Source organism: Cupressus sempervirens, chromosome 7, assembly GCF_028749045.1.
Source record: "Cupressus sempervirens isolate cs-2001-9-10 chromosome 7, ASM2874904v1, whole genome shotgun sequence".
NCBI lineage: Eukaryota > Viridiplantae > Streptophyta > Pinopsida > Cupressales > Cupressaceae > Cupressus > Cupressus sempervirens.
In genome coordinates this window covers 923,937,457-923,955,782 of record NC_143124.1, presented here as the reverse complement: position 1 = coordinate 923,955,782, position 18,326 = coordinate 923,937,457, and the positions used below count along the sequence as shown (strand labels likewise).

The 18,326-nt window shown below is 36.2% G+C and overlaps 1 long non-coding RNA gene across 1 annotated transcript; it reads left to right on the top strand.

Moving 5' to 3' along the window:
- The first annotated feature begins 5,588 nt into the window (after positions 1 to 5,588).
- Positions 5,589 to 16,338, top strand: LOC149550566 (uncharacterized). Its single transcript, XR_016354534.1, has 2 exons — positions 5,589 to 5,728; positions 15,829 to 16,338. It is a non-coding gene; the product is annotated as an uncharacterized LOC149550566 (long non-coding RNA).
- The last annotated feature ends 1,988 nt before the right edge of the window (positions 16,339 to 18,326 follow it).

Below are 18,326 nucleotides of genomic sequence, written 5' to 3'. Positions count from 1 at the left end.
TAAAGGTACGAACAATGACAACTATCTATTAGAAAAAGATTTATTAGGAAGGCCAGAGGATTTATTAACTAAAGAGGAAATTTTTTGGAGACAAAAATCAAAAGAGAGATGACTAGCTGAAGGGGATCAAAATACAAAATTCTTTTATAACTCCACTTTATATAACAGGTTAAAGACTAGAATAACTTTTGTCAAAAATCACTTGGCCATTCTAACTAATAATACAAGTGAAATTGCAGATACCTTCATCAAATACTATCAGAATATTTTAAACAATCATGAAGGTTCAAACAAAATAGTACAAGCTAATCTTCTTAAAGTAATCCCAAAAATTGTTACAACTGAAGTTAATAAGGTTTTAAACAAATCTATAACATTGGAAGAAGTCAGGAAGGTAATCTTTGATATGAATCTGGATAAATCCCAAGGCCCAAATGGTTTTCAAGCCTTCTTTTTCCAATCATGCTGGGATATTATAGGTTCATATCTATGGAAGTCAATTGAAACCTCTAGGAACGGGGGTGCTCTTTTATCAGAAATCAATCATTGTTTTCTCACTTTGATCCCTAAAAAGGCTAAACCTGAGACCCCAGGTGATTTTAAATCGATCACACTTTGCAATACTCTGTACAAAGTTTTTTCCAAGATCCTAGCTAATAGGCTTAAAGGTATCCTTCCTAAAATAATATCAGAGGAACAACTTGACTTTACACCAGGAAGATCTATTCTTGATGGAATTATTACCATTCAAGAGACTATTCATTCAGTATGTAAGAACAAAGAGGCATGCATGTTCATGAAATTGGACATTCAAAAAGCTTATGATATGGTTGATTAGAGGTTCTTATGTAAGGTTTTGGATGCCTTTGGGTTTTCCCATCAATGGATCAACTTCATTTTCAAATTTATATCCACCCCCAAAATCTTAATCCTCATAAATGGAATGCCGAAAGGTTTTTTTGATATATCAAGGGGCATTAGACAAGGATATCCACTATCTCCCTCTCTTTACATCATCATGGTAGAAGCATTTGGGAGAGCAGTGACTGATGCACATAAAAAGAAAAGGATTTCAAGTATTACTGTTACTAGAAATATGCCTAACATTACCACCAACAATATGCGGATGATACCATCTTTTCTGAAAAAAGTACAGTCAAAGAGGCGCTTGGCTAAAAACCATCATAAAAATATATATGGAAGCCTCCAGACAGAAAGTCAATGAGCTTAAATCCAAATTTTTCTTTATCAATACGAGACTAGATATAGAGCAACAAATATGCAAGATCATGGGATATAAAAAAGGTTTATTTCCCTGCAAGTATCTCGAAATTGCCTTAGAGAAAGGATTGAAATCAAGTAAGGTATGGTGTAACACCTTGGAAAAAATGGATGCTAAGCTTGGCTATTGGAAGGATAAATGGCTTACAAAGGCTGAGAAAAGCACCAAGATTAGATATGTGTTGTCAACCATTCCAACCTTCCCGTTATTTTGTCTTCCTATATCCAAATGACACCTCCTCAAATTCAAATCCAAATTGTGAAATTTTCTTTTGAAGGATTGTGAAGAGGACAAAAAATTGGCGTTGATCAAAAGGGAGAACATTTGTAAACCGAAGGATTTGGGTGGGCTAGGGATCAAGAATCTCCTATGGCAAAATGAAGCCCTAGGGGCGAAACTTATCAGGCATCTCTATAAGGAAAGAGAGCACAAATGGGTAAAAAATATACACAATAAATATCTTAATGTAGAGGACCCACTTTTGATTTTTAGAATGAAAAATCCTCCTACAAGATCAGAAAGTTGGAACTTTATGTTAAAATGCCACCACTTAATCTGTAAGTTTTTAACCTGGGATTTTGGTAAGGGTGATGAGGCCTTTTTTTGGGAAGATTCTTGGGATGGACATCCACCCCTATATCAGAGCTATATCCCAAGGGATCTCAAAGATACACTTATTAATCTGTGGGGCAACAAAGTTTGTGATTACAAGACTATGGTTTATGTTGATGGTAGTCCTAAATGGGTGTGGAAATCTTTGGAGGGCATGGGTATGGATAGTGAGTCAGTTAAAGTTTACCAGAAATTATTACGAGATAGGAGGACTAAGCAATCAGAAAAGAAAGATGAACTTATTTGGGTAGCCTCTAATGATGGGAAGTATTGCATTAAAAATGGATATAGGGCCTTATTAGATTTCCAAAATTGGGACAAAGTGGATATCCTGCTACAGCTGTGTTGGGATTCTTCATGCCTTCCAAAAGCAGGATTCTTTTTATTCTTGGCTTTCCAAAATAGAATTCTGACCATGGACAGGCTTTGTAAACTCAATTTTTAGGGTCCTTCTAGATGTGTTCTCTACAAACAAGACAACGAAGATGTTGATCACATTCTTTTTAATTGTTCTTTCTCCCAAAGCTGTTGGGAATGGCTTAGGCACATGCTGGGATGGTCCACCCCTTTCCTGAAATCACTATGTGATCTTCTGAAGGGATGGCCCACGAATTTAGTCAAAGGTGTATATAATAAGCTTTGGAATATTTGTCCCTCCATTTTGGTATGGGAAATTTGGAAGGAAAGGAACCATCTTATATTCCTTAACTTAGAAATAAAGCTTGAAGAATTAATTATAAAATTGGAAGCTAGCATTGTTGAGACTACTAACTTGCATCTTAGAAACTCTCTGAAAGATGAAGGATTCTTCTCCAGTTGGGATGAACAGATGAAGAAGCACTCGCCAAACTTGATTAATCCACCTCTGTTCTATCTAATGAATAGTAAGGAGGTAAGAGAAAACTGTAGATGGGCTTCTCCACCAAATGGTTGGGCTAAACTAAACTTTGATGGTGCCACTCGAGGTAATCCAAGTGCAACTAGTATCAGATGCATCATTAATGATGACACTAGTCACTGGGTAGCAAAAAAAGTTATGTCTATCCAACCAACCTCTAATAATCTAGCAGAATTGGAGGCTCTAAACCAAGGTCTTCATTTATGCCATATGTTAAAACTATCTAAAGTTGTCATAGAAGGTGACTCACAAATTGTCTTAAATGCAATTAGAAAACAATCTACGCCTAATTGGGTACTCAATTCACAGTTAGAAGAAGTCCTAGTGCAGTTGGACAAGCTTGAAGATAGTAGGATCTGCCATATTTTTAGGGAAGGTAACTAGATTGTAGTTCATTTAGCAAATTTGGGGGCAGATGGGATCAACTCCTTGATCTTCAAAAATGGATCATCCTCTCCATGATTATCTGGATTGTAAAGCATAATTGATGATCAATTCCGATCTTCTTTCTTTTATCACTCCTCTTACATTATATATGTTTTATTACATAACTATATATATATTCTCACCGTTATTTGTTTTATTCTTTATTTGTATTTCTCCTATTTCCTACTTTGTCATATCACAATAGTCTCATATTCTATATATATGACAGCCTACCTTAGTGGCGATTCTTAGTTATTCTTTATGCAATTGTTCTCATCATGAAATGGGATGATCTTATAATTGTCCCTGTATTCTCGGTTGGCAGTAGCCTTTATTCTATGATAATATCGTTATTTAGTGGCTAGGGCCAGTTCATAATGGATGACATCATCTCATAGCATCATACTGGTCTATTTCTAGGAGCTTCTTTTCCCTTTTTAACTAGGTGTCAGATCTTGTCTCCATCATCTGTCATTTTTTGTCCCTAAATATGGATTCAAATATCTTTGTGTTTCATGCAACTAAAAATTGAACTATGGCATTCTATGGAAATGTAAAACTAGAGAGATGGAACAGAATTCTCAACCTAGTTGATGATATGACTCAGATTGTCATCAATAGGGTTATTCGGGAAGGGGTCTTTGACTACTAGTTTACATGGAGGACTAACAACGAAATTATTGAGTCTTTCATTAGATGCTTGGCTAGAGCAAAAGTTGAGGTAGGGGACATAATCAGATTTTGATGTGACCTATTTGTTCCAACATGGATAAAGGGATTGGAAAAAGTAGTACACAACATAGATGATAAACTGCAAATCCCTTTGCCAGAACAATATATGAAGCTGCCTTTGGGGTCTCCTGGTTTAGTAACTACATATCGACGTCCATTATTGGTAATCCGTGAGAGCCTTGCCTTTTATTGGGAGTGGCCTAAAATGGAGGTGAGCATCCATTTTTTTGCTTCATTGGAGACGGATTATTGCGGATGAGAGAAAAGACTGGTTAATTAATTATCTACATCTATCGAATGCCTACATTCAACTAGGAGTGGTGTTTGATAACCTTGACACCCTGAATTTCTGCACATTGAACTCCAAAAAAATGAGTAGGGCCAAAGTCGACTTTGAATTCCTGCCTAACTATTATGAGGAGCATCTAATGATATTCCTAAAGTGATTATAGTGTACTAGAAGTAAGGTGATGACTAATGGTTTTATAGAATTTTGCGTTTGTTTTAGTACTCTGGTAGCAGATAGGTAACTTGTTTAATATTGTTTTTTGCTAGACTTTAGGACTGATCAATCTATTATGTTATCATAATTAGGCTTTAGGATGATATTCTATGTTCTATTACCCGTAGTGAGAACATAGGTTAGTAGGGTGTTAGTTTTGTTTAGATAATCTTCGAATCTTAAGAGATTTGATTTGGTTGATTGGTGCTTTTGATTTAGTATATGGACTCTCTATTCGAATCTATATCTCTTAGTTTAAGGCTTGATTGGTTTTTCTTTATAAGTTATCTTTCATTAGTTTTATGACTTTGTTCATTGTTTAGTGTTGTTGTAGTAGTTTAAATATCTTGTTAGGTTTATAGAGTAGTCTAGTTTATCCTTGATATGGTATTATATAATGCTACTTTAGATGGTTTTATATTTACTTCGTATCAGATGGTGCCACTTCCTAAAGTAGTGTGCAATATTATATGATTAACCTCTTTTGATTGGCAAGATGGTTAGACAGGTAAGCTCGTTTCTGGCACCTATGCAAGAGTGTAAAGTATGAGATGGAATTTCGTTAAGGAATTTGTAATACTTCAAAGAGTGTATGCTCCAAGTTTCTATGTAATTTGATGGTTATAACATATGGGACATAATTTATTGGATTGGGGTAATGCCCTTTTTATGTTGTAATAATATAGGACTTTGGTCCCACACTAGACTGGAGGTTTTCTTTCCCCGTTTTTTCCTACTAGTGATCATTTGAACAGTGGAACGCTATTGTATTTGTATATTTATTCTTATAATAATCAATTATCATGACCATTGGCCATTTACCGATAATTTTTTTAAAAAATTTAAATAAATTATAAAAAATAATTTAAAAATTAATAATTATAAATATATGTTAAGTATTGTACAATTAAATTATTAATTATACAAATAAATTGATAGAAATTAAAGAATGAAATGAATATTTATGTATATGTATAATTAAAATTTGATAAAATTAATAAATTTTATAAATAATAATTATAATTTAAAATTTTCAGTGTATAAATATTTGAACTTTCTTTCTTATTCCTCGCATAAGATAGGGACTCACATAAGACACAGACTCTAGGTCAACAAGAACTCTTGTTTACTTCACATTTAGATTGTGTAACATCATCAAGTCTTGATGGAGGAAGAGGACGACGCCAGGATGGAGGCAGCGATGGCTGCTACTGATCTTCTTCAGACTAATTTTCAATCCAGTTCAATCTCACACACCCAGCTATGCAAGCTCAAGGTACGTCCAACCTTAAAGTCTTCATTTCAAATAAATTTCACTATAAACTTTTGTTTTTGGCAAATCGTTGAGATTATTTGCTGTGCAGTAAGTGTTTGAAAATATTCTTAAGATTTATAAACATATGTCACACTCAAATGCATCACAGGATTGTCTGATGACAGCCTTACTAAATGTTCTCCAACTTGGGGATTTTTACAATTCGGGGGAATTTGCATCATCTAAGTAATTTAAATTGATGGACACGGCTTTAGGTCATGCGAATTACCCTAAATTGTAAAAATCCCTAAGTTGGAGAACATTTGGAAGTTTCTGTGAATTTTTTAATACTGCTTCTTTCTAACTATTAGATTATGTCAGATAACTATTTCAAGTGCATTTCTTTTAAGCATCGAATTAGGAAGGAAATTGTACTATAGATTTCCTCACCATGATGCCATTGAACATCTCTCATTTATGGCGGAGGTTAGATCCCCCCTGCCTTATCACCCTTTGTGCTGCCCACTGTCTCCATCCACTGGTGCGCTCGGGAAGCTCTTGAAGCTATGACGGTGCAGATGCAGGCCCTACCTAATCTCCGATGCATAAGTGAAAAAAATTGGCATACTTTGGAATGAATGGAGAGGGATAGTGGCAGTTGTCACTGGCTATTCAAGGCTTGACATATAAGAACTTATAGCCAGCACGAATACACTCATGCCTTCTTTTTTCAGCTCATCGAGCACTCTCTGGTAATGCATTCATGGCTTCTTGGTATGTTTTTTTTACTGTGTGTTTGTAGGCTATGAATTGAGATGGAATTCAAAAGATCCATGCTACAGTGCTTTGACTGTGGGAGGGATTCCCTTTGGCATTGCTATTTTGGATTTCGGGTGATGTACTCTGCACACATGACCTTCCATTTGGGGAAGACTTTTAATCTAAGTTGAGAAATTGAATTTAATTATCTTCAGAAATTCAATGGATTCTGGGTAGGATCATCCCTACTAATGAGGTGATTTGTTCTGGTTCTCCAAATATTTCAGTCTTTCTAGATGTGAATTCTGCCCCCTGGTTGTAGTAACAGACTGAAATGAATCCTCTCTTCCTATGTGTGGCGTCGGAAGAGCTAAATTGTCCTTCTCCTTGGAACTTGTATTTAAAATTTACCCCAGTTCTGTGTCTGAATTAGGATCATTATTTGGTTTGTCTGATGTTTTTGTGGGTCAGTTTTTTGTTGTTTCCTCCTTTTGGATGATGTGATCAGTATCTCTGTTTTAATATTTTGTTATTTTCTTGTTTCATTGCGGCAGATGGTGTAGAACCTACTTTTGTTCACCCTTGTAATGCTTTTATTCCAAGGGATCGCAAGAAAAGACTCCACCAATAAGAGATGCTAAGTATGCATTATCTTTGATTTAGACCACAGCATGTCACACAATTCTATCTTCCTCCAATATAGAAGCACTTGTTTCCCTGTGCACAGCCTCTTTACTCCAACTTGTCCCTTTACTTGCAATATAAGGAATACCTCTACATTCAACTATTCATTTTACTTTCTACTTCCAAGGAGCTGATTTTATAGTTTTGTAAAGAGGTTGTATGTGGCAAACTTGGCATCCAAACATGACTCTTTATTCTAATCTCAACCTTGATTTGCTTCCTACGAATATCATAATATGTAGGATATAGGTTTTGGCTCCAAAAATTTCCCTTTAACCTAAGCAACCAAACATGGAAATGAAACATCACATGGCATGTAACAAATGAAGGAATATGAAGAGATACTTGTTGCCTCTTTCCAAATGCCCACTTGGAGAAGCCCATAGTCACTCTTTTGTACTTGTCACTTGTCTTGTACCATCGCATTTGAGGCATCTCATATGGAAACAACATTAATTAAATATTTATGTACACGAGTCACCTTTACCATTGCTACTGGAACCCTTCGTCCTTTATAAATATATTATAAACAATGGTGAGAATACATATTATAATTTTTTTTCATATACACCCAAGTGCAGAAGGATACTATCCAATGATGTTATAATAATGCATTGTTACATAGGATTTTTAAGGTAGATGATATCTTAATCCTAACATTCTCCCACTTGATATTATACATTGCAAATGCACCTATAGTAATCACCAACAAGGGAGAAACATCCCTTCAAGCAAAAAAATCCTCACATCATGTCACCATGATTAAACAAGGAACATGCCAAAGTGTAGCATGCCAATTGTCATTGAAATCTGCACCAATCTTTAGATGAGTACAAGTGTCAAATTCAAATCATAACAAATGGCTCTGAGTAATTGCCTTACAAATAGTAGTTGGACTTGGAATGGCAACTAAAACAATTTGCAACTCATTAAGCTAACCATACTTCAATCTATGGTATTCAAAACATCATAGGAAGAACTCCTTGTTATAAACATATCAACCCACAATCAGCCAAAAAGTCCTTGTATGTGACCACAAACAAGGCTACGTAAGGTCTGCATTAGTTGTGAATCAATCTTGTGGGTACAGACAATTCACATTCGAACCATCCTTCTCTAATAAATAGTCTATACACACCTACAGATTTCATACCTCATGTATCCAAAATAAATACAACGAGAAAACTCATCATCACATTAGTATCTTGCGAACCAAAGTAACAAGGATAACCTACCTACGAACAAACAACATATCCCAAAACTCCTGCATGGGTAATGTCAAATATGAAAACATGTTCAAACCATTACACAAGTCTGCCTCTTGCAGAGTTCATAGAGGATGTGGCTAATCCCTCAATCACATAGTGCAACGATAATCTCTAACCAGTAGTCTTCATAGCTCTCCCAAGTTCTCCACACAAAGAGATCAAGTAACCTCTATGTTGCCACCCAAGAATAATGAACAAGTCATGACCACAAACATACTGATTACCATGGCTTCCCATAAATATCAAATCCAATGTAATGTGAATACAAACATCGGCGAAGAAGAACAAGATTAAAGAAAGAACCTGGAAATCAAACCATATCCTTATACCACACTAACATGTGCCAAGCTATGTGAAGTAAGATATCTTTAACATCCAAACATGAAAGAATATCAACAGAAGTAAGATATTCTTTAACATCCAAACATGAAAGAATATCAACATCTAACATTCAGATTATGATGAAAACATGGCAGCAATAGATGTAAGTTCCTGATATTGAAGGTAGATAAAAGAAGCCAAACATTCCCACATTATAAAGAATATGCCCAAAGCAACATACCATTTCTTGTACCTCTCCAAATAAGTCATTAGATATAGATCCATAGCTCAAGATCAAGAAATAAGGAGAACAAAAATTCATTAAACCGTGTATCTTCTTCTTAACAAGTCTTTAGAAATTTGATATTCAAGACTGACCCATATGAGAAGACAATGGTATAAATTGAAGACTGCATTTGATGTTCAAGTGGGCAATACCTCTTAGATCATTCACTCCTTGAGTAGACCAGAAGGGTGCCACAAGATTGTCTTACGCGTACACTAGCAAGCAATTGAAGCTTTATAACAAATGCCAATATTTTCTTCAAGTTCATAATGCATTATCTTATGCATACACCACCAAGGAATTAAAGCTTATGACAAATGCTAGTTTTCTCTTTAAGATAAGATTAGATAAGATAATAGAATTAATGTCCAACAAAAGGCCACAAAGGGTCTGTGGGACTGAGAGCTTACAACAAGATAGTTGACAGAAGTAGGAGCACCAAATGGTGCCCGAGAAAAGCAAACAAGAAACAAGATACAAGAAGAGAAGAGAAGTGCCAAGGCAAGGACTAGGAGTCCTTTGTTGACAAAAAGAAATCGGTCACAGAAGGATATGATTGTGGGTGATCATGAGCCCTGAGTTGTCTATGTGAGCTACTAGAGGAGTGTCGCTATTGAAAGAAATTGCTACGGAATCTGACAGACCTAGAGTGACTGGTGGTACTGGATGACCTTTTCACATCTCGAGACGAAGATAAGGGTGAGAAAAAGGCAGTAATGAGCTGAGCAAAGGTATGTAGGGAAGGAAGTAGTGACTGTAAACTACTATCGTGGAGCAGGGTAGCCTCTTGAAGGTAAAGTGCAAGTCACTGCTGGTCAATGTAACTGAAGAAAGCTGAAAGAGAAAAACACTCATGGAAGAGACAATGAAATCTCCCCTTGATCTCATAGAAGATAGAGCAACAGAAAATATAGCGAGTCTTTGTCTTGACGTCTGCTAGAGTACACAACTGACAGATCCGGTCTTTGCTATCCATATGACAGTTAGTCTGGGCCCAAAGACAGTGAGAACCAACTTTGAAGGAGCCCAGAGAGATATGTAAGGCATTACAATGTCAAGATAGGTAGCTAGGACGAACAATAATCCCATCACGGATCTCTAGAAAGTGCTCAACATAGAAGGCCATCCTCAGACGTAAACCTCTAGGAGGGTTAGTGATAGTGGATTGTCTATAGGTATCAAGTTTGACATGCTCATTCAACTCCTAACAGGGAGGGGGGGAGATGAGTAGGGGCATCCAACGAGAACTGATATGGAGGGAGGCGGTCAATATCAATCCTAATCAAACTTAGTAGAGAGGTTGCTTGAACATACTAACATTGAGCTCAAGAGTTAGTATTAGAACTCACAGTCATACCAGAAGAGTAGTAGGCCAGGTAGGAGCATATATATCAATCTCTAGTCAAATCTGTAGTAGGCCAGGTAGGAGTATCTATATCTATGTTTTAGTATCATGATGGATTCACGTCCCTAACTAGGTTTAGGCTCTTTGGTCTTTTTGTTAAAATACTCATAGCAAGTAACATTTCAGCACACATCTCTATGCAGAAGAGATACTAGCTATTGATCTCCAAGTCATGTTGCCTATCAGTGTCAAATACTTAGTCATTTCCTAGGCAAAGCTGGTCAATCATTACTGTGACCGAGCCACCTAATGAAGGCCCAATGATGCATTTGAACTTGTTCACATTTTAGTTTGAGCCGAGCAAGTCTTCGATTGTCAAGCACCCCAATATGTACTGAGTATTCACGTGTCGAGTAAACTAGTTTTGGTATATGTGTTTGGAAAGGCACAAACACTTATGTAAACCATTTTGGCTGACTTCTATACACGATTTAATGATTATTGAGACAGTTAAGGAGTTGTTTACGCATTTTTTCAGAGCTCATTAGTCCCTATGAAGGCAGTGTAACCAATCAAAAAAATGGAAGGATTAAGCGACAAAAGGGAGAAATCTAGATCATTGATTATGATCCAAAATCCTCTCTAGTTGGTTATTTAAGGAGGATACAAACCATAAATTAGAAGAGAGAGCGAATGAGTGAGTGAAGGAGAGAAGTGTGTATGCAAAAGGGGCTATGTTTGAATGTTAGAATCAAGAACCAGGTAGAGAAACCAAGTAATGAAGTACATAACAGAGTTTATCAGATCAAAGAAAGGATCAGGAATTGGAAAGAGGAGATCTGTAATCAAGCATCAGAGTGCTAACCGAAGGATCAAGTACTAATAGATTCTAGCAAGTGAATTAGGGTAATTCTCTTAATAGAGTGGTCCTAAGAGACCTGTACACTTAGTTGTAAGTTTAAATCCTTTAATCAACGTAGACTAAATAAGTCTTGTAAGCTCTTAGTAGGGCAGACCCCTTACCGGGTAGATCATTAGAAGTGATCAAACACTGTAGCGTTATCAGACACACTTTATTGCTGCAATAGTGAAGATTTGTGGGTGTCATCCCCACCCCAGTTTTACCTTCACCTTGGAGGGTTTCTAGGTAACCAAATCTTTTGTGTTATGTGTTTACATTTACTTTCATGTTTATGGATGTAATGAATAATTAGATCTATTTCAGTTTATGGTTATATGATTCATGATGCTGATATGAGATGGGTTAATGGTGAATGCATTTGATTTGTTTGAAGAAGATAAAAGTTTTATAGATCTTGATTCACCCACCCCTCAGTATCTTACTAGTTTCACCTAAATCTCACTAGTCTCCATGAGTATCTACCAATCGTTCCATGCCAACTTCAAAGGCAACCTGCAAATCTTGAAGCTCAAAGAAAAATAATTAATACCAAAGGAAGATGATGGCAGATCTGGAAGGTAAACTTGGAGAGGACCCCTGCAGATCACAAAAGGCAAAGGGGAAGATGAGGAGACTAAGGAAGATGAAGAAGATGAATCAAAAGGAAAGGAATTAGTAGTTGCCAAGCCCTAGGCACCAAAATGAAAGACTATTGTAATTGTAGATCCAAAGGTCAAGAGGAATCTAAAGAAAGGGGTTACACATCCCTCCTCTACAGCTCAAAGGAGAGTAACCAGGCAAGGATCTAATGCAACATCTCTTGTAGCTATCGAGCCAAAGAAAGGGACTGTAAAGATTACAAAGTTAGTTAAGGGCAAGTCCCCAACAAAGAGGAAACCAATAGCTAAAGGGATTGAGAAAGGTCAGAAGAAGAGACTGAGGAGGAAACTAATAGTAAAGCATGAAGATGAAGAGGAAAATGAAGGAGAAAGAACCAAATTTGATGACATGAGCAAATTGCAGATTGTTTCCAGGCAACCTCCTTAGGAATCACGACAAAGTGTTTTTACCACTAATGTCAAAGGAGAAGATTGTTGATCTCCAAGTCATGTTGCCTACTAGTGTCAAATAGTTAGTCATTTCTTAGGAAGAGTTGGTCAGTCATCATTGCAACCAAGCCATCCATTGAAGGCTAAATGATGCATTTGGACTTGTTCACATTTCAGTTTGAGTTGAGCAAGTCTTTGGTTATCGACCACCCCAATATGTACTGAGTGATAGTTTATGTTGAGTAAGTTAGAAGTCAGTAGACGCCGAGCTAAACAAAGATAATTCATGCCAAGTTAAACAGTTAGTGCAGAGTAGTCAAAAGTCGAGTGACAACATGAGTATTAGTCATGACTGAGCATTAGAATATTCATGTGCTGAGAAAATAAGTTTTGGTATATGTGTTTGGAAAGGCACAAACACTTATGTAAACCATTTTGGCCAACTTCTATACATGATTTAATGATTGTTGAGACAGATAAGGAGTTTTTTACGCTTTTTGTCAGAGATCATTAATCCCTATGAAGGAAATGTAACCAATTAGAAAAATGGAAGGATTAAGCGACAAAAGGGAGAAATCTGGATCGTTGATTATGATCTATAACCTTCTCCAGTTGGTTATTTAAGGAGGATCTAAACCCTAAATCAAAAGAGAGAGTGAAGGAGTGAGTGAAGGAGAGAAGTGTGTATGCCAAAGGGACTATGTTTGGATGCTACAAAAAAAAGTTTATCAGATTAGAGAACGGACTAGGAATTGGAAAGAGGAGATCCATAATCAAGCATCAGAGTGCTAACCAAAGGATTAGGTACTGATACATTCTAGCAAGTGAATTAAGGTAAATCTCTTAACAGAGTGGTCCTAACATACCTATACAAATCTCCTAACAGAGTGCTTACTGAGTTGTAAGTTTAATTGCTTTAATTAAAGTAGATTGAGTAAGTCTTGTAAGCTCTTAATAGGGTAGACCCCTCACTGGGTAGATCACTAGAAGTGATCAAACATTGTAGGCTTAACATGCACACTTTATTGTTGCAGTAGTGAAGATTTGTGGGTGTTATCCCCACCCCAGTTTTACCTTCACTTTGGAGGGTTTTTGGGTAACCAAATCTTTTTTGTTATGTGTTTACATTTACTTTCATGTTTAGGATGTGATGAATAGTTGATCTATTTCAGTTTATGGTTATATGATTCATGATGCTGATATGAGATTGGTTAATGGTGAATGCATTTGATTTATTTAAAGAAGATAAAAAATTTATAGATCTTGATTCACCCCCCTCTCAGTATCTTACTAGCTTCACTGAAATCTCACTAGTCTCCATGAGTACCTACCAATCATTTCATGCCAACTTCAAATGCAACCTGCAAATCTTGAAGCTTGAAGAAAAATGATTAATACCAAAGGAAGATCATAAAACAACAGCTTAAACAAAATCTCCAAGTCCTTCATGGAAAACCAAGATGTCAGCCACTTCCTGGAATGAGCTCTGATCAAGAATGCAAATCTGAATAATCTAGATTATTCTGGAAACTTGAAAGAGATTGAATCCAAGCAATAAGATATAACTAATATGCAATACTGTACTACAATGAGGAGTTTACTGATATTGATTCTAGACTATAATAACCAGCACACGACAACACACTCACAGCTGGGTGTTAAAGTTATAAGTTAACATGACCAAACACCACATTGTCACAGATATAAGAAAATGTGCACACATCAAGAATTCTAACTTCACTACAGCAGCTCAATGATCATAGCAAAACAAATGTATCCAATTTGTAAAGTACTAGGCAGGATGAAATACATGATAGCCTGGGGTGTGGTCCACCCTCAGAACTTGGTCCAACCATGGAAAATGGCTCCTTATCTAATCGAAAATCTAGCAACTGCAAAAAACTTCTTCAGAATGAAATCGTTGGTCAATCTCATGCTTCAGTCCTCCGCCCATCATGCTTGGCTCGCCCATAGCACCATCTTGCTAGAACTCCGACCCTGTGAATATGCCTCCAGTTCAAGCATCCAATGCTGAAGATGATCCACATCTCAGTTCCTAAACAGTTGCGATCATGTGCAATTCATCCAATGTTAATGCCCCATGAATGCATAACCATAAAATTGATTGGAAAAAGAATTGAATCCAAATAGGGGCTATGTCCTATTCAGAGTTCAGAGCGAAGATTGCCCCTCAGAGAAATGGTAATTCACCTTAGTGAGAAATCTGTTCTTCATGCAAAAAGTGACTCCCTCCATGCTTCCCATCCTAAAGAAATGCTCGGCCCACTCCATCGAATGCAAGAATGGATGTTATGCTGGGTGCAACATGCAGCTCCAGACGTTACAAAGTCCATGACAGAAGGTGGCTACGGTGGCAGTCAGAAGGAAGGGAGTTGGCAGTCAACTGCCATATCAGATAGGGGACCACCACTACTGTAGAATGAATAGAAACAACTTAGATACAGTGGAAGGTGGGTAACATTTGATATTACTAATTTTCCACCTCCACACCACGACACCTCTTGTTTATAACTTAGGCCTATCGGGGTACAGAAATAGGCTAAGTTTAAAACCATAGGCTATAGAGCGGGAGGGGAGATGACATCTCCAATCACTTGAAGCTAACCATCCTTTGTCAATAGTATCAACAATGTCAATGAACTTTCACATAATAGGGACTCTTAATGACCCCAATAGGGACTCTTACGAAAAATCATTGTGAAAGATCACCCATCTCTTAATCAAAGATACCAATAGAACAAGATGACCAAGAATAGTGAATGAAACAGAAACTTAATTATGAAGTCCACATAAAAAATAGATTTAACATCTCATAGTAATATGGATATTAAAAACAACCAGAGATCACAGGGAGGTTCCAAGACTTAAACAACAGATTATTGCTAGAATCAATTTGGCTAGCCAATCTGCAAATAAAGTGACCATAGTTTTAGGGACCTAGGTAGGCAACCATGCAAACCTGTAACTGTCTTCATCTAGAACACACTAAATGTCGACTTAACGTAAATCTACATACCATAGATTCTGGTTAATATGTAAAACCTGCAGAACTATCTTTGTAAATCCATGTAATACTTGTTGTTTTGTAAAAATATGCAAATTTACAATTTTATACTCTTTGAACCTATTGTGTTTCTTTCTTGACTTTTATTAGCTGGCAAACTTGTTTCAAATTGTATCCTTTCCAAATGTGAACTTGGGCATGAACCTTGTAATGTAGCATACAATAATGTACCTTTGTGGAAATGTGATATTCTGCCTCAGTCTAAATTGATGTCATCAATAATTGATGCAAATTGGCTTGAATATTGTGATATTGTTGGGATTTTGATAACTGTCTACCTATGAAAGGAGGCTGGCTTCATAATTAAACCACATTTTTAATTGCATTTTCATCCAGGGGTGTTTATTAACTTTTCTCTTTGCTTGTGAGTGATGGGAAATGTACGTCATCTTTCTGATTGCTTGTTTTATCTCCTTTGTTCAGGAGTTACGTAGGAGACGTTTACAAATTAAGAAGAATACTTCATATTTTAAAAAGATGAAAGGTACAGCTGCAAACAAGTTAGCAGTTATCTGGAACCATCCACAAATTAGGCTCATTGCATAATGTATTTCTTTCAGAATATTTTTTTCATTTCTAGGTTGCAATCTATATGACTTGTAACAATAATTCTGAAGGAAAGACAAATGGAGAGAGGACCAATGTGGTGGGTGAAATTGGTGGGAAGAAGGATATTATCCAAACAGAGTTTCAACAAAGTGTTGTGCTAGAGGAATCATTTCCATGTGCTAGGAATGAGTGTCGCAATACAGAAAGCATGGTTAATAACTGAAGATCCACAAACATCACATTTGAAAATATTTGTTAGAGATAAATTTGAGTGTAAATCAGAGAGATTTAATTAAAAAAAGAAGATTACTTACTTTTTCATCTTTACTTGTTTTACTTACCTGTTGTAATCTTTTATTTAATCACAGAAAGAGAATACATCATTGCCACGGAAGAAGCAACAGAAGCTATACTGGGGGTTTGCTTTTTCCATTGCTTCATATAGCTAGGATTCAGGAATATATTACAAAATGAAAAATGTTTCTTGATAAATCATAAATACTAGGTATATTGATATTTGATAAGAAGTTGCAATAACTGTTAAAAGCATTAGTGAGAAAAAGTTTTAATTATAAAGAGTCCTTATAGGATATTCAATATAACGGGGGCTAAAGGCAAGAGATGGAACCAAAGAAACACCTGACCAGTGCACATCTTATAGAAAGGAACCTGGAGGGTATCCCTGTGCCTTACAGAAGTGGTGGAAATATAGACTAGATCCATATGAAAGTTAGAATTCAAATGTCTAGTGGAAAACATGTTACTGCCATCTAAGAAGATTGTTACTCTTTCAGTGGCTTGTGGAAATTTTTAAGATAATCCATTAAAATTGGGGAATTGGGTGGCACCAGCATTCAACAAGCCTGTAAGATTTAGGCATTTCACTATTGGTATTGCAGAGGGATGTATTCACAAAGCTAGATAATGTGCCTGATGTGGTTACTATGAGTGTAGGCTGTTTGAATAATGCGGTCAGTGTGCTAGGTGATCCTTATCATATTGAATCACTTTTGTCTTTAGCTGGATGAGGCTTATCTAGACTTTGGATGAAATACACCTCGGCAACTTCTTCTGCACTCTTCTTTAACACCGCTTTTTGAAGTGACTTGTGGTCATGTTTATTATAATTCATTCTATTGCAGAATACCATATCTAAGCAACATGGCTAAATTGAAGTTATGGAGAGGAATGTTGTGAAAGAAAAGCCAATATTTGTTTGGATGTTTGACACGTTATTGTTATCACATTGAATGAGTTTTATGTCTTTAGCTGGATGATACTTATCTAGCATGTTTGTCTGTAGCAATGGTTGCTTTAGATGAAAGACACCTCAGCAAATTCTTCCCAACTATACTTGCTTGTAAAACTACATTTTGTAGTGACTTGTGGTCATGTTCATTAGAGTTCATTTTTGCATAATAGTTGGGGGCAAGCCTCTGAACCCCTATCATCATTAATCAGCAGTAACCTTATATTAATGCAAGGTTGAGACACCATTTTCCTAGCAAATGAGAGAATCATTTCTTCCAGCAAAGGTGTTTCACATCCCTTTCTTTAATTTGTATTCTTTATTTTTTTAAATAATAGTGCTCAGCATGTGGCACCACACATTCATTCACAAGATTCTGTCATTACAAAGCCTTCTTCAAAATTTGTTTTTGTCCCCTAAAAAACTCAATTATATATGGGATCTCATTCTCTTTAAAGGTTGGTTCATTTCTCCCAAAACTTACCTCTAAAATGCTCCTTTTAGGACTGAATTTTTATCTAGTATGGTGTTATTTTTAACCTTTGTCCACAATTATATAAAATCTAGTTTTAAATCTGCATTGTCCCTACTAAAATTCAAGAAGAGGTATCTTACATTCCTCTATTTAATCTGCAAAATAGTCATCTTTGCTAAGTGTTCACACTCATAATGCCTAGCCAATTTAAAATAATCAATTCAGAACTTTGGATGTGTGTATCCGGTGCCAAAACAATCAAAATTTTAAGTAACTTTCACTTGGAGCTTGAAAACATCTAAAAATTGGTGAATATGTGAGAATATATCCATGTTGACTGCTACGAAGATGGGAAACTTCTAAAGCAATCATCTAGGGGAGACAAGTTAGAGAGACCTTATTTGGTGCTATCTAGACGATACAGTAATAGAGCCGCTATCAAGGGGAAACACTTCTAGCAAAGCCATTTGCCATATTCTAGACAAATCTATGAAATTTAAATTTTTCATAAAACTGTTTTTACTAGTTACAGTCAAAGAAAATTAATTTCTTGAAAACTGTGAGGAGGAATTATGTCTTGAATTCTTTAGAACATTTTCTGAAATTCCTTTATTTAAATTCCCCTCAAAGAATTTTTTTGTAGCCTTC